Source organism: Apodemus sylvaticus, chromosome 23, assembly GCF_947179515.1.
Source record: "Apodemus sylvaticus chromosome 23, mApoSyl1.1, whole genome shotgun sequence".
In the NCBI taxonomy this organism is placed as follows: Eukaryota; Metazoa; Chordata; class Mammalia; order Rodentia; family Muridae; genus Apodemus; species Apodemus sylvaticus.
Genome location: NC_067494.1, coordinates 4,601,881 through 4,607,513, shown reverse-complemented (window position 1 = coordinate 4,607,513; position 5,633 = coordinate 4,601,881). Strand labels below are relative to the sequence as shown.

The following is a 5,633-nucleotide window of genomic DNA, read 5'->3' as shown; positions in this document are numbered from 1 at the left end:
CCAGTCAGAATGGCTAAGATTAAAAATTCAGGAGACAGCAGATGTTGGCGAGGATGTGGAGAAAGAGGAACACTCCTCCACTGCTGGTGGGATTGCAAATTGGTACAACCACTCTGGAAATCAGTCTGGCGGTTCCTCCGAAAACCGGGCACCTCACTTCTAGAAGATCCTGCTATACCACTCCTGGGCATATACCCAGAAGATTCCCCAGTATGTTATAAGGATACATGTTCCACTATGTTCATAGCAGCCCTATTTATAATTGCCAGAAGCTGGAAAGAACCCAGGTATCCCTCAACAGAAGAGTGGATGCAAAAAGTGTGGTATATATACACAATGGAGTACTATTCAGCCATTAGAAACAATGAATTCATGAAATTCTTAGGCAAATGGATGGAGCTGGAGAACATCATACTAAGTGAGGTAACCCAGACTCAAAAGATGAATCATGGTATGCACTCACTAATAAGTGGGTGTTAACCTAGAAAACTGGAATACCCAAAACATAATCCACATATCAAATGATGTCCAAGAAGAACGGACGAGTGGCCCCTTGTTTTGGAAAGACTCAGTGAAGCAGTATATGGCAAAACCAGAACAGGGAAGTGGGAAGGGTTGGGTGGGAAAACAGGGGGAGGGGTGGGGGCTGATGGGACTTTCGGGGAGTAGGGGTCCAGAAAAGGGGACATCATTTGAAATGTAAATAAAAAATATATCGAATAAAAAAATGCAAAAAAAGAAGAAAAAACAGCGTTGCTCTAAAAAAACAGAAAAAGAAAAAATAGGGGAATGCAAAAAAGAAATAATTGTTGTATGGCATGAGAAAAGTCAAAAAGGTAAAAGAGTCACACAGGCTAGAATGATAGATTTGGGACAAATGATAAGAAAACCATAGCCCCCCAGTTAACGCACTTCACAAGAATAAGGGATTAAGAGCAATCATCATGGACAAAAATCAACCTGTGGAGGTCTTAATTAACCACAAGTTTCAAGGAAGTAAAAAAGCTAACATGGTAGCTAAAGATGCTAAGCACACCATGGTCAGTGGGCTGCTTGCCATCTTTGGGGGTAGAAAGAATGGTGAGACTGATATTTTCACCTCAACAGCAGGGCCTGAGAGCTATCTAATCTAAGTCGTATTCCCGAGCTAAAGTTTCTTCAGAGACAATTTATTAGTGTTCTGATGAGTTCCTTTGGAATCTTTAAAAGTAACTATTCAAATATGCCCTCACCATGTGAGAGCTCAAGTGAGTGTGTAAGTTTAATCAAACTTTAGTGAATTTGTTGCATCCATGGAGTAGTCACAGGCTTCTCAATTGAGAAGTCATGTGCTGCAGTCTGAGTATGAACCTGGGGGGAAATAGAAGATAAGAATGGGTAAATCAGACAGGACGCTGCACAGATTTGGAAAGGAATGAAACAGTATCTACTATTCTAAAACCCCCACATTTTGCAAAATTATGGTTTCCCCCATGCAGTTTCTACTTCATTCCCCCACTGGAGAGACACGACTGCTCAAAGACACAATGTCAATTCCACAATCTTCTTTTCACCTCTTCTAGTTTTTGCCTTGGTGGTTCTTAACCCTCCTAGTCATGTGACCATTTGATATAGTACCTTGTGCTGTGGTGAACACCCCCAGCATAAATTTATTTTTGTTACTTCATAAATATAATTTTGCTACTGTTATGAATCATAATATAAATATCTGATATTAAGGATATCTAATATGAGACCCCTGTGAAAGTTTCTTTCAATCCCCAAGAGGTTGAGACCCACAGGTTAAGAACCACTCTTCTCAGGGATGGGTGGGGGTGGGGGGTGGGGCGTGGGAGGGAACAGGAAAGGGGATAACATTTGAAATGTAAATAAAGAAAATATCCAATAACAAAAAAGAACCACTCTCTTATCTTAATTCACTTCTATATGGGTAATAATCCACACTCCCACCTCAGTGCATAAATAACAATGATACTAATGCAGACTTATACCAATAAGACCAATGCTCTGGGATGATTATTTCTTTTTTTTTATTCGATGTAATTTTTTATTTACATTTCAAATGATTTCCCCTTTTCTAACCCCCCACTCCCCGAAAGTCCCGTAAGCCCCCTTCTCTTCCCCTGTCCTGATCATTATTTCTAGATTATCATTTTTTCACAGTCACCTCAATTTTCTGCTGTCTCTTTCTTTTGGACTTCTAGTAATAGTCTCAGTGTTAAATTTATCTTAATTTCTCATCTGCACACTTGGTTCATTTGATCATTAATCTGAGCTCATTTTCCTGATTTATAAACAGGCAAAGTATTACCCACCTCATCTTTCTGGTGTTACTTACAGAAATAAATGACTCAAATCAACATTGTTTTCTTGCTAAAAGGATACAATGAATGATCCATGTTATTCACCCCATGTACAAAATCTTGTGATTTATTACTTTAAAAACAATTTTTGAGACTGTAATTTGTCCTCATCTGTCCTTCCTAAGACCCCAGGTCTAACCCTAGATCAACAAGTCCCTCCCTTTCTCATCATACATCTGGCTGCCAAATCCCAGTGAAAATAAGTGCCTTGACAGCATGGCTTGATGCCACTACAAACTCATAGTCTCCCACATCAGAGGAGCCATTAGCGCTACACAGTAAGACATCTAACTACCCATTGTCCACTTCCTCTTTCATATTCCACAATAATATTTTTGAGCCTTTACTACTTTGATGTTCTGCATAATTTTTAGCAAATGAACTCTACATCAGAGAGAAAACGTAGACCCTTTTGGAAGAACATTTTCCCACTTCTGGATTCTTTCTATGAGGCACACTGAAGAATAGCTGCCCCATGTATCTATGTGTTCTTTGGATCATATCTCCCTATTTCTTTAGGCACCTTAGTTAAATCAGGTGTATTTCAAGGGTTTTGTTTTTCTTCTTTGATTTTCATTTACCATATTTCCACATCCTGAGACTCTCCGATCCCAATCTGTGCTTCATCGTCTCAGTCACAGGTCCCACCTTGAAGATGTTTCTGGTTACTAAAATCAACAGGCACATTTCAGTCCATAACTTATGTGCCCTCTGATTGCTTGAGATTCTTGCCTTCATCCTCCTGATGCCCTTTCTTTGTATGGTTTCCATGGTATCACTGACTTGATTCTCCTCCTTTATCTGTCATATTAAAAACTCTGGTCCATTTGTAAGATATTAACCACATTTAACAAGGATCTAACATCTAAATTTCTAACCCTGCTTTCCCTGTATCTTTATAGCTGATGGATAATTCAAAAGAATTCAAATGAAATTTATTTCTGGTGCCCTATATAGCATTTCAAACATATGCTGCAGCAAGCTGAATTGTCATCCTCCTGGTGTTAAATTTACATACCTTCTGTCTTTTCTGGCTTGGCAAACAGTACAACATTATACCCTCCTCTCTTAAGCCAGAAGCTTATTTAATCTGCTTGTAGATTTTTATCTAATTTTTCCATATCATTTTAAGTCTATTCTTTAATTATCTCCCTGTGATCACTGTTATATCCCTGTGTCTTGTTGCATTTTCTTCAAAAACCCCCTCCTTTGTTTCTGCCAGAATGCCCTGGATGATACTAACCATCGTGTTCCTGTTAGAGAGCCATGATACTCAACTGAAATTCTCTCCATATTTCCTATAACTCTCAAGTTCAAACACAATTAGTAAAAACTAATTTGTATTGTTCTAAGCTCTCACTATATGAACAGTAACTTTTTTCTTTCCTATAAATTCATCCTAAAGGTAATATTCCAGAATAAAAATAAAATAGGAACAAATGAAGATGTCAAAAATTAAGCTCTTAGGAAATGTATTAAAGTGATAATTCAAAGAAAATACTTTAAAACATAATCAAAAAAGCCTCATAATGTTTGTTATAGAAATAACACAAAGCTGGCCTTGTGTCTTGGTCTGTAGTTTATTTATTTTCTCACAGGAGGCTGAGTTCCACTGGTTTAAAAGTATGTGCCAAACTCAAATTTATACATTCAGTTACCTTAAAATAGCTCAATCAAACAGAATTTTCAACATTTAGCAACTGCCAGCTGTGCACTCTTATAAAATACACGCTGCATCTTCCGACCACTAATAAAAGTTTTGCAATTACAAGATTCCTAGAGACTACAATGTTTTCAAACACAGTGGAGTGGAGGTAGAGTGTGATATGCATGAAATTTAAATTTTACTCTTGGTAGAAGCACTCAAGAATTTCTGCAGAGGACTTTTCCACAATACGTGGGATATTTCAACATAATAGCTCTAGGTGGACACTAGATTTGTGGAACCAAAACAGCGGAAGCAGCTGAGACAAGTTTATGTAGCAAGGTGGCAGCTGCAGTAGATCTACCAGCAAAGGTTCACAGCCAAGAACTGTTTTAGAAATGGAGCTACTGGGTTTGCTCACTGGCTATGATTGGGATGTGCAAGAAAAGTCAAAGGATGAGACTGGACCCCAGTCTTTCCAGTGTGAACAATAGAGAGGTGGAAGAGCTGTGGAACCCAGGAGATTTGAGTCAAAAGAGATACCAGGCGCCCACTTAACTATGAAAAGATCTTTGTTGGCAGAATTAAAGAAGACACTGAAGATTATTTGAGCAGTATGGGAAAATGGAACTGATAGAAATTATGACTGACAGAGGCAGTGGAAAAAAAGATGGGGTTTGTGCTTTTGTCACCTTTGATGACCATAACTATGTGGATAAGATTGTCATTCAGCAATACCATACTGTGAATGGCCACAACTTTGAAGTAAGAAAACCTCTGTCGAAGTAAGAGATGGCTAGTGCTTTGTCTAGCCAAAGACATCAAAGTGTTTCTGGAAAGTTTGTTGGTGGTTGTGGTGATGTTTTTGGTGGCAATGAAAGTTTTGGTCGAGTAGGAAATTTCAGTGGTCATTGTGGTGGCTTTGGTGGTAGCTTGGTGGTTGTTATGGCAGTGGGAATGGCTATGATGGGTTTGGCAATGATGGTGGGTATGGAGAAGGTGGCCCTGGTTACTCTGGAGGAAGCAGAGGCTATGGGAGTGGTCAGCAGGGTTATGGAAACTGGGCAGTTGTTTTGATAGCAGTGGTAGCTACGACAGCTGCAACAACAGAGGAAGTAGAAGCAGTTGTGGTGGTCTTGGAAGGTACAATGATTTTGGCAATTACAACAATCAGTCTTTAGAGTTTGGACCCATGATGGGAGGAAACTTTGAAGTCAGGAGCTCTGATACTGGATGCCATGACTTTGCTAAGCCAAGAAACCAAGGTGGCTATGGAGGTTCTAGCAGCAGCAGCAGAAGCAGCAGCCATGACAATGATTGGAGGTTCTAATTACATCCAGCAAACAAAATTTAGAGTAGAGGAGAGCCAGAAAAGTGACAGAGAAGCTACAGGTTACAGCAGATTTGTGAATTCAGTGGTGGCATGGCTAGCTGTTACAAGGAAGACATGTGTTTAGACAATACTAATATATGTGGGCAAAGACTCTAGGACTGTTATTTGTGACTAGCTGTATAACAGGTTATTTTAGTTTCTGTTCAGTGGAAAGTGTAAAGCAAAACAAAGGGCTTTACTGTAACCCCTTTTACCCATGGTGTTGATTGCTGAATGTAATAGTTTGATCATG

At 39.2% G+C, this 5,633-nt stretch overlaps 1 pseudogene; it reads left to right on the top strand.

The window, feature by feature from the left end:
• Positions 1-944: 944 nt before the first annotated feature.
• On the top strand, positions 945-5,338 carry LOC127674236 (heterogeneous nuclear ribonucleoprotein A1-like; annotated as a pseudogene).
• Positions 5,339-5,633: the final 295 nt, after the last annotated feature.